This window comes from Vidua macroura, chromosome 24, assembly GCF_024509145.1.
Source record: "Vidua macroura isolate BioBank_ID:100142 chromosome 24, ASM2450914v1, whole genome shotgun sequence".
NCBI classification, from domain to species: Eukaryota; Metazoa; Chordata; class Aves; order Passeriformes; family Viduidae; genus Vidua; species Vidua macroura.
The window spans coordinates 4,282,651-4,294,357 of NC_071594.1; positions in this window are offsets into that span (position 1 = coordinate 4,282,651).

An 11,707-nucleotide genomic window follows, 5' to 3' on the forward strand; every position below is an offset into this window, starting at 1 on the left:
TAATGTCCAGATTTTTGTTGGAAAAACAATGAGGAAAGGGCTGGGAAATACCATCCCCAAGCTGGTGTTGCCTCCTGAGCAGGTGGGAGTGTGGATAAAGTTTGTCCCGGAGAGGTCTGATAATAAATTCAGGGCTCAACCTGCTCTAATTACAGCACATTCCTCTTTGGGATATATATTTGGGATATATCTGAGCAGAAAAAACAGGGAAAGGCAATTTGAAGCCAATTCCTCGTGTCCTTGGGCATCTTCTCTGTCTGACTGAGGAGCAGATTTGATGTCTCAGGGCCCTGCAGCCCTTCCACGGCGGGATCAAGGAGACACTGCTCTCTCTGGGGAGGAAAAGTTGAGAAATGTGGTACAAAATTCAGGAAAATGGGAAAAAAAAAACCCTCCAGGAGCCTCATCCTCGTGAGGCTGGCACTGAGTGGCTCCGTGTCTGGAGCACGTGGGGATCCCTTCAGGATTTTAGGGGGTTTTAGGCTCCTCAGATGCCGAGGGGCACAGGAACAAATCCCTTCATCCTGTGCAGAATTAACTCTGCTCTCTGCAGCTCCCCTGGGAGGGAAAAATTCCCCTCTAAAAACCCAAACGGAAGCAAAATCCTTTTACAGAGATGGACAATGAAGAAGGGGGATGTCACATCCCAGCGCTGCTGTCCCTGCTGGGAAACGGGGGGAGCCTGTCTGGCCCCACTGCTGGGGTCTCCAGGGCTGCTGGAGTGTCCTGACCCCAAAGGGCAATTCCTGCTTGAAAACAAAACCACTGAGAGACTCCAAGTCAGAAATACAATTTATTAGGACAAGTGAAAAAGAAAACAAAATCCATGCAATTATGGAAAAGGAAAACCACTGAGAGAGCCAGGACACAACCTGACACCTTTTTGGTCAGGGTGTTGGTAGCTGTCCAAACCGGAGTGGCTGCAGCGCTCCTGGAGGGGCAGATGTGGTTCTGTGGGGATCCTGTAAAAGGGTGGACTCTTCCTCTGAGGGTCCAGTGGAAAAAAAACAGATGTTCCTCTTGGGATCCAGCAGAAAAGCCTGAGTCTGGTGTCCCACGCCCCAGATTATATCCAGGCAGGAATGCTCGGCTCCTCCCCCTGGGCGCAGCATTCCCCATGGGATGTTCTCGCTCTTATCAGTCACCGGTGACATTCAACAGCCCGTTATCAGCAGATGGCTCCCCTGGGGGAGGATGGGTTGTGGAAGTTAAGGAAAGCTGCTCACTGAACAGAAAACAGCTGCCCTACAGATGGAAATGGAGCTCATCGTGCCCCGCAGTCTGGGACAAGCAGGGATTTGTGGAGTGCCAGTGACCCCCGGAGCCGCCGGGGTGACACGGAATCGTCACTGGGAACATCAGCGAGGGTTCCGCAGGGAAAGCTTCTCACGTGAGGGGTTAAAGTCACCGCTGAGGTTTGAGAATTAATTTCATTCTCCTCAACAGGCTGATGAGGAGAATGACATTAATCACAAAGTTACCAGTGCATCCCTGCTGCGGATAGTTTGATTTTTGGGAATGCCGGAAGCAGAGGAGCTGAAGCCTGCGTTGGTTCTAGGGCACCACCTGCCCTAAAAAATATATGCTTTTATATATATGCTTTTTCTAATACATGCTTTTAATATATTAAATACATAAATATATAATATATATTCAATATATAAAATATATTAAATATATAAATATATTTTTAATTTTATCGATTTTTATATAAATATATATTTTATAGTTATATTTTAATGTATTTTATATTTTAATATATATTAAATATGTTAAATATATTCAATATATTCAAGATAATTAATCTATTTTTAATATATGCTTTTTTTAAAAAATATGTGCTTTTAATATATTTAATAAATTAAATATATTAAATATATTATATGGAAATATATATTAATATATTAATATAAATTAAATTAATATATTAATGTATCAAATATATTCAAGACATTAAATATAATTAATCTATTTTTAATATATACTTTTATAATATATTGGTTTTTTTAATATATGCTTTTTTATGCTTGCTGGGGATATTTTGATTTTTGGGAACACCAGGAGCAGAGGAGCTGGTTCCAGGACATCTCCTGCCCCACTCCTGGTGCAGGAATAGCAACAAAAATTCCAAAGGAATGGGACAGGAAGGAAAATAACTTTTAGGGAGATGAAAGGGAGAGAAGGGAAAACCCAGAAACCTGGGATGGTGATGAGCAAGTGAGGTAAGATCCTGAAATAACTTTTGCCCTGTTCTGTCACTGTGAGATTTAATGGGAAACTCTCTTATTATTCTTTTGCTGAATAAGATCTGAATAACCCGCTTTATGTTAATTAATGAACTCGAATTAAGGATCTAAAGGATCCCTCTCAGGGCAGACACATGGATGGCCTCATCCTCCCCCAGCACCTCAGCTTCTCCAAGGCAGGATTCATCCTCCAGAAAAGAGACGGCTTTTACCCAGCTGATGGTTTTACCCAACTGGTGGGTTTTACCCAATTGATGGGTTTTATTCCAACTGATGGGTTTTACCCAGCTGATGGGTTTTACCCAACTGATGGATTTTATTCCAACTGATGGATTCTATTCCAACTGATGGATTTTACCCAATTGATGGATTCTATTCCAACTGATGGATTTTACCCAATTGATGGATTCTATTCCAACTGATGGGTTTTACCCAACAGATGGGTTTTACCCAACTGATGGGTTTTATTCCAACTGATGGATTTTATCCAACTGATGGATTTTACCCAGCTGATGGGTTTTATTCCAACTGGTGGGTTTTACCCAACTGATAGATTTTACCCAACTGATGGGTTTTATTCCAACTGATGGGTTTTACCCAACTGATGGGTTTTATTCCAACTGATGGGTTTTACCCAACGGATGGATTTTATTCCAAATGATGGATTTTAATCCAGCTGATGGGTTTTACCCAATTGATGGATTCTATTCCAACTGATGGGTTTTACCCAACTGAGGGGTTTTGCCCAACTGATGGATTTTTTTCCAGCTGATGGGTTTTATTCCAGCTGCTCCCAAGCCTCTGGAAAGGAGAAGGGCTGGGGTGTCCTTATTCTGCAATCGCTTCCTGCCTGCAGAATAAACAGGCTGGGAAATATTTGCACTGTGGCCCATAAACAGGGCCGTGTTGTTTACCTGCAGCAAACACCGGCCTGTCAGCCCCAGAACAAAACAGCCAAGAAAAGGCTCCATTTTAATCCTCTGAATTTTCACAGAGAATTGTTCCTGATCGACTGGTTTGACCAGAAATTCCTTTTGCAGCAGATAGGACTGGGGTGGTTTCTGTAAATATTTTATTGTTCTTCTCTGGTTGGGGTTTGCTGCTTGGCTCAGGAGTGGGGAATTGAGGTTGTTTGCTCAAAGAATTGGCCCCAAATTCTGCACAGAACTGGCTGGGATAGTGAGAAGGGTTGTGGAAGCTCAGGATATCGACTGGAGGGGTTGTGGGAAGAAAAGGGGAAAAGGGAAGGGAAGGGAAGGGAAGGGAAGGGAAGGGAAGGGAAGGAAAGGAAAGGAAAGGAAAGGAAAGGAAAGGAAAGGAAAGGAAAGGAAAGGAAAGGAAAGGAAAGGAAAGGAAAGGAAAGGAAAGGAAAGGAAAGGAAAGGAAAGGAAAGGAAAGGAAAGGAAAGGAAAGGAAAGGAAAGGAAAGGAAAAAGGAAAAGTGTGTAAGTGCAGCAGACAGGCCAAGGGCACCATCAGGAGGAGTCTGGGGACACCTCCAGTGTGGCTTTAATAAGTAATTCTGACTCTGTTTGGAATGAGAATCAAAGAATTCCCTTTGTTTAGGCCCTGCTTCACTCCAGCAACTGCAGCTTTTCCTGTCCCTCTGCAGAGGAGCAGAGTTTGGTTAAAGAAATGACCAGCACCAACAGCAAGTGCCACTTTCCACCTGGCTGTGCGTTTCCCAAGGGACTTGGATTGCTCAGGGGGTGTCCAGGGAAGGTCCCAGGCTCCTGCACCCCTCAGTCTGGCCATGTGTCCCCCCATCCCCAAACCCGGGGCTGATGTGTGCTGGGCAATGACCCGGTGGCTCCTGGGGAGCATCACTGGCGAGTGGCCGAGGAGGTGGGTGGGAGCTGGCAGCTGCCCTGGCACCCTGGCCGGGCAGGGACCCCTGCCCCGCTCCCTGCTGGGCACAGGGGAGGCAGCGGGACCCCCGTGAGGCTGGGACAGAGCTCAGCTCTGCCCGGCTCTCCCCGAGCTGATCCGGATCAGAATTGGCCGTTTCACCAGGAACAGCCCCAAATCCGCAGCCCGGTGTGGTCATCACGTAACCTCTGAACAGAGAGAGAGACAGCTCTCCCAGGGCTTTCTTGGGAAGCTGTGAGGAGATCAGAGAAAAGAATGAGGAACAATTCTTATCTTCCCTTGCTGCACCTGTTGTTGTGCACAAGTGGGATGTGTTATGGAGATTTGTTTACCAAAGGGTGGTTTCTTCATTGGTCACTGGTGGTGGTGTTTGGTTTGATTGACCAGTCTGGTGTGGCATTCCCATTCTCTGGACAGAGAGACACAATTCTGTCTCTCAGGAGAAGAAGAAAAAACAATCTTTGTCTCTGCTCCTTGGTTTTCCCCATGTGGAATGTGGTGTGGAGATTGTTCACCTGCAGGGATTGCTGGGCTGGATTCTGGTGAAGGTTGTTTGGGGTCAGTGACCAGTGGGATCCAGCTGTGGCTCGGGCTCTCAGCAGAGTCACGAGTTTGTTAATTAGTTAGATAGGTAAGTAGTGAGTATGTGGAATAGTGTCTCTTTAAATAGCATATTAATGTAATATAGTATAGTTTTAATAAAGCTGTCCTTCAGCCTTCTGATCTGGAGCCAACATCAGCACTTCTTCCCTGCTGGAGCTGCCTTTTTTACAAGTCTGGTCTGACTGTATCGGACTGGCTGAGAGAGCGAGGAGTGTTTCTTAACAGAATGGCGTAGTGCAGTACAATAAAGGGACTGACCTGCAATCCCTTCTGCAATCAGGGACTCAGTGCTAATTATTACCTGGCAGGACCCTGCTACGGTAGCCTGGAGCTGGGAGCTGCGAGCCTGCGCTGGAGCTGCCCCGTGGCCAAGGAAAAGCATTTCACCGGGCTGCAGCGAAATCAGATTTATCCCCTGGGGTGAGAGTGGGAGGGAGCGGGTGTGGAGTGATGATCTGATGCTCTGGAGAGGAGAACTGGAGCTGTCAGAGGGCAGTGGGACCAGCGGGAAGTTTTTCCCTGCCTCATTTTGATTTGCAGAAAGAAAACTCCACAACTTGTAGAAGTTGGAAAGCTGGTATGGTTTATTTCAGAACTGGACGTGTGGTCTTTAAAGGACATGTGGACTCCTGAAAATGCCCAGGTCTATTTCGTCTTTTAACTTCTTGCATATGTATAAAAGACATATGCATATGTATTAAGCTGTCTTATCAGTTTTTACGAGCTCGTGTAGTTCTTTAGTTACATAGTTGTAACGTGGTGTTTGTAACTTAGATTCAGGTTTTTTTGTCTGCTTCAGTCTCAAGGTCAGTGGGGTCCCCTCTATCTCTTTTCAGCTTAGATGCTTGCATTCTTTTCTAAGCAGTCTTTATTTTTTGTTGTTCTCTCTGCAGGCCTTTTTGTGAGCACAAGAAGTTAACAGACTAAACAAGTTCAAACAGCAGACTTGAACTAAATCTAAAATTGCTTTCTAAGTTAAATTTCTAACCCTTCATCTCAATTTGTAGAACTGGAGTGGGGCAGGAGTGATGTGCTGGGAGGAGAGAGAGGCAGGGCAGTGTCAGAGGTGCCTGAAGGCTGCTGGCCACAACAACCCCCTGACCACAACAACAACCCCCTGACCACAACAACAACCCCCTGGCCATGATAACCCCCCTGACCACAACAACAACCCCCTGACCACAACAACAACCCCCTGACCACAACAACAACCCCCTGGCCATGACAACAACCCCCCCTGGCCACAACAACAACCCCCTGGCCATGACAACAACCCCCTGGCCAGGACAACCACCCCCTGGCCATGATAACCCCCCTGGCCACAACAACAACCCCCTGGCCAGGACAACAACCCCGTGGCCACAAGAAGCCCTGCAGTGCTACGGGCTGGGGATGGTGTGGCTGGACAGTGCCCAGGCAGAAAGGGACCTGGGGGCACTGATGGACAGCAGGCTGGGCATGAGCCAGCAGTGTGCCCTGCTGGCCAAGGAGGCCAGTGGCCCCTGGCCTGTGGCAGGAGTGGTGTGGCCAGCAGGAGCAGGGAGCTCATTCTGCCCTGGGCTGGGCACTGGTGAGGGCACACCTCGAGCGCTGTGTCCAGCTCTGGGCCCCCAATTTAGGAAGGAAATGGAGGGGCTGGAGCGTGTCCAGAGGAGGCAGCGAGGCTGTGAGGGGTTTGGAACACAAACCCTGTGAGGAACCACTGAGGGAGCTGGGGGTGCTCAGCCTGGAGAAAAGGAGACTCAGGGGTGAGCTCAGCTCTCTCCAGAGCTCCTGGAAGGTGCCTGTGCTCAGCTGGGCTTGGGCTCTGTCTGCAGGAACTGACAGAACCAGAGCACACAGCCTCCAGCTGTGCCAAGGGAAATTTAGGTTGGATATTAGGATATTATATATTTTTTACAGAAAGGTGATAAAGTTCTGGAATGGCTGCCCGGGGAGGTGGTGCAGTCACCAGCCCTGGGTGTGTTTAACAAAGCCTGGATGTGGCACTGGGTGCCAGGGTTCAGTTGAGGGGTTGGGGCTGGGCTGGACTCGATGATCTTTCAGGTCTCTCCCAGCCTGGTGATTCTGTGAATTCTGTGAATTCTGTGAATTCTGTGGATGGTGCAAGGTGCCCCCTGTGTGTCCCCGGGCTGTCCTTGGGCTGCAGAGGGTTCAGGAGCTCCCCAGGTGCTGTGGGGGCACTGAGGATGGGGGCTCAGAGAGCTGGAGCCTGCCCTGCCCTGCTGGGGCTGGGCTTCCTTTTCACCCACGGGAACCTCGGGGTCACACTGGAGGTGACAGCGACAAAACCAGCGAAGCAGCATCGGGGAGGGGAGAGGGCTGAATTCTGCTCCTCCTGAACCTCCCCTGGCTGGGGCTCTTTGGGTTTCTGCTGCTTTTGTGGTTGCCAGTTCCTGCTTGCACAGCCATGGCAAGGCCACCCCTCCCTGCTGGGTTCAGCCACAGCTTTGGGGACATCTCCCAGAACTCTGGGTCCCCCTTGTGAGGCTGTGCTGGGACAAGGGACAGCCAGAGATTTGGGGACACGTCAGAACTCTGGGTTAGTCACAGCTTTGGGGACACCTCAGAATTCTGGGTCCCCCTCAGATGGAGCAGAGCACGTGAGGCTGTGCTGGGACAAGTGACAGCCACAGCTCTGGGGACACCTCTCAGAACCATGGGGACACCTCTCCAAACCCTGGGTCAGTCACACCTCTGGGGACAAGTCTCAGAACCCTGGGGACACCTTTCAGGGCTTTGAGGACACCTCTCAGAGCTCCAGGACAGTCACAGCTTTGGGGACACCTCCCCAAAACCTGTGTCTCCTGCTGGGCAGAAGGGCACGAGAGGCTGTCCTGGCTCTGGGGACAGGCAGGGTCAGGAATGCAGCCCAGGAGAGGGGGGGGACACTGCAATGTTTGTCCTGCTCTCTGTAAATAGAGCAGAAATGCAGATTTCAGGCCTGGATTCAGCACCAGGAGTTTCGTCCTCTGTGCAGGTGCTGGCAGCACACAGGAGCCAGGCCAGGATCAATGAGGATTTTGCAAATTTGTTTGCTTGGCTGCAAAGGCCTTGGAGGCCAGTGAGTGACCCCACCAAACGAGAAAATCTCTCAGAACCAGATCCTGCTCCAGATAAGCTTTGCAAAATCTCAAAATCCTGGAGCTGTTGAAGTCTTGAGGCTGCCAGTTGATAATAAATAAATGAATAAATTGCTCCCTGGGTTTGGCAGTTTATGGCCAGTTGTGGTTCCAAAGCTTTCCTCCACAACCAAAACATGGATACTTTTAAAAAGAAAAATAATAATTAAAAAAAAAGAGAAAACATTGAACCCACAACTCCAAGTGCTTGGAACTCAAATATGAAACCTTGGGCAAAACTGGGGGAGTTAAAAATGATGCAACATAGAATGAGCACAGTGCTGACCCAGCGTCCTCCCTGCAGCCTCGTCCAGGAACAACCAGTGACCTGGGCATGACGATGAGGAAGGAGACGGCGGAGCTCTGGGATGTTGCAGCTTCGCTTTGCTCTTGGAGAGGCAGCAAAAACACCCTTGGAGCCTTCAGGAACGGAACTTTCCCTGGGCAATGCAGAACCCAGGGTGGGCTGGGTGGGGAGGGACCTGAAAGCTGCCCCAGTTCCACCCCCTTCCCACCCCGAGCTCTTCCTGCCACGGAAAATGCAACTCCTGCCCCAGATTCTCTGACTGTGGCAGTTCTTCCTGCACAAGAGCTGCTCCTGCCGCTGCCTTGCCATGCCCTGACTGTCCCCGGGATGTGCTGGAGGATCCCTGCGGGGCGATCCATGGATCCCCTGCTGCTCTGGGCACTCCCAGCCCTCCCCAGGCTGCTGAGCTGCTGGGGTTTGGCTCCCCACGCTCTGAACGGTGGAGCCTTGGTGGCTTCTCCTGCGCTGCTGAGACAAAAATACATTTCCTGTTTAGAGAGAGAGATCAGCCCTGAAAGTGCTCGGGCTACCTCGGCTACAAACTGCTGGGAGCTGCTGCAGCTCCTTCCAGTGGCTTTTTCCTCTTCTTAAAGGTGCTTTAGACACAATTAAGCAAAGCCCAGAATCACTCCTGACTGGCACAGAAGTTTTTTAACCATCAGCTCATCAGGGGAGATCCTTCTAAAAGCCCCAGTGTGAATCCCCACCTTTGTACCCGAGGCAGCAGCACTGGACACCCCCAAAGTGGGGGGGTTTTTTTTGGCATTTCTCTACCACTTTTCCACCTTGGGATCTGAAAGTTTGGTAAATACTCACTCCAGCCTCCCTGGGTGGGGTGCTGAGGTCGGGTTTGTGCTCTCTGCCTCCAGAAAGGTTTGGGCTGTGAGTCAGCAGTCAAGTTCAGGGCTTGCATTTTCTGTAAGGAGGCACAAAATGGGTTTAAAGACACCTCGGGCCGAGCTGGGGCTTCCAGAGCAAATCAGAGCACCCACAAAATTCGCTGTGGATCCAGAAAAATGCGGAGGGGATTCTCCCCGTGGAGCTGCAGCAGGAGAATCTGAGCTGTCACAGCTCGTCCAGGGTGAAGCTGAGGCTCCTCCTGCTCCCTGGATCCTCATTTTCTTTGCCACGTGTGATGCTGCCTGACCCCTGACAATATTCTGGTGGATGCCACGAGCCCAGCTTGGCTGGATCCATGTGATTCAGATCAGAGCAGGGATCTGATCTCTGCTGGGATCTAATCAGGCACGAGCAGCTGAGGCGGCCGTTGACTCTCTATTTCCTCTGCCTGATAAATAATTCTACTTTGCAGATTCCCATGATGGCTCAATCCTGAGTTATTCTGGCCCTGCTTCAGAGAAATGATCCCTTTTTAAGCCCAGGACTGGATCTAGCTAAGCCATCAGTGTAAATAAGGCCAGGCTCTTGTTTGGGTGTCCAGGTTTAGGCTCCCTGCACTCCAAGTTCCTCGTGCAGCCAGTCCTGCACAGCAGAAGCTGAGGAGATAAAGGTGTGAGAGTGAAAATTCCTCTCTGGAGAGGGAGAACAGAGCTGCAGCTCCAACCCACGGCTGCTTTCCACGGAGGAACAGAGTGCCTGGCTGGAATTTCAAGGGATTTTTGCCATAAAGATTCCTTTATCAACAAGTCACCCCCAGAGTGGGGGTCAGCAGTGCTGCATCTCGGGGAGATGAAATCAGGCGTGGGAAGGCTCTGCTCCCAGGAAAAAGGGACAGGACGAGGGGAAACAGCCTCAGAGGTTGGACATCAGCAGGAATTTCCTCATGGAAAGGGTGGTCAGGCCTTGGAACAGCCCAGGGAGGTTGGGAGTGCCTATCCCTGGGTGTCCAAGCAATTCCTGGATGTGGCACTGAGTGCTCGGGGCTGGGGCACAGCTTGGATTTGGTGACCCTGGAGGGATTTTCCCACCTCAATAATTCTGTGATCCACAGCTAACCCTCTGCTCCTGCAGATTTCACTCTTCTGTACTGGTCTGAACTAATAAATGCTCATTTATCTTGTGACTTTTGAGGGAAACGAGGCTTTCTGTGAGCTGCCTGCCCACGTCCCTGGAGCTGTCACTCCCTCTTGGCCTGTGCCACCCTCTCAGGGACATCCAGGAGCATCCAGGCTGTAATTTCTGCTTCCAAGCTGTCTCAACCAACATCACCCAGTGACTCAGAGCCCGGAATAGAAGACTGGAAACTGAAATTCACGCTGCTCCTCTGACCACTGAGCCCTGCAGTGCCCAGCTCTGTGTGGGCACAACGTTTGCGAGTCCAGCTTGGGAGAGTCATTTGCTCCAGTGCTAAAGAGGCAGGAAAATAGAAAAAAACAAAAAAACAAACAAAAAAAACCAACAAAAAACCCCAGCACTAATAGCTATTTAATTGCTTGTGAACTTTTCTGACTAAAAAACAGGGGCAGCTCTCCCCACCCAAATTTGGATTCTGGCCCTTTCCCAGCTGAAGTCATAGCCCAGCTCTCCAGCGTTTTTTGTTGGGTTTGGGGTTTTTTTATTATCGAGTTCCTATCTGCATCTGGACTGCCAAAAATTCCCTTTTCCCCCCACCAGGAAACAGCCGTGTCATTTCTCCTCAGCAGCCACCCCAGCGAGTTCTCATCAGCTCAAGTGACAACAAATGCAGGTGCTCCTCTGCTTTTTCTGAGCAGGGCGAGTCCTTCCAACAATTTTGGGGAGGGAACAGCTGTTTCCAGTGAAAAAACCACCATCCTGCTGACCCAAGCTGAAATGTGACGTGGAAATGGGATTTTTGACCTTGAGAGCTACAAAGTTGCTCCAAAGGAGGGACCCTGTGAAGATTAAAAATAACTAATCTTTGTAATGCTTCTGCAGCTCACAGAGCTGCGTGAATTCATCACAAAGCAAAGGGCCAAAGCTTTAAATAGCACAAGGCTTTTGATGACTTTTTGAAGTCTTCAGCTGAGGAACTCGCCCCAGCACTCGCAAACATTCATTTAGGAACAGCTGGTTTTCTCAACTGCTTTCTTGTCTCATTTTTCCTCTCGTTTTGCTCATGCACACACACAAAATAAGATACTTGTTGCTGCAGATGTTCAGGGGAGGCTGCTCTGTCGGAGGGTTCTCATCTCCAAGGCTGTGTGGATGAATAGAACATTGATTTTTCCTCAATTTAGGGTTCAGTTTAGCCCCTGTTTTTCGCGTTAGGTGCTGATACGATGTCTAGATCTCTCTCTGTATAAATGTGTATATTTTGCATCCCTCTCCCTCGCACGCCACGTGGGTTTAAGCACTCATCCACCATGAATAATGTCCAGGGCCAGGTCACAAACTTCCCATAGCAGGGGCCCTATTTGCATCCAATCCAGGCCATTGCAGGGAACCACCAGCTCAGAAAACCCAAACAAACCCAGAGACTGCTCCTGCTGCGGGCACTGCTCCGGCGGGAAGGGGGAAAGAGGAAGGGGGAATTTTTTTAAAGAAAGGCCGGGTATTTGGGGTGAACGGTCCTGTAGGATGGGGCTGGTGGGGCTGATGGCAGTGGTGAGGGCTCGGGAATGGGGCTGAGGGAACGGGGCT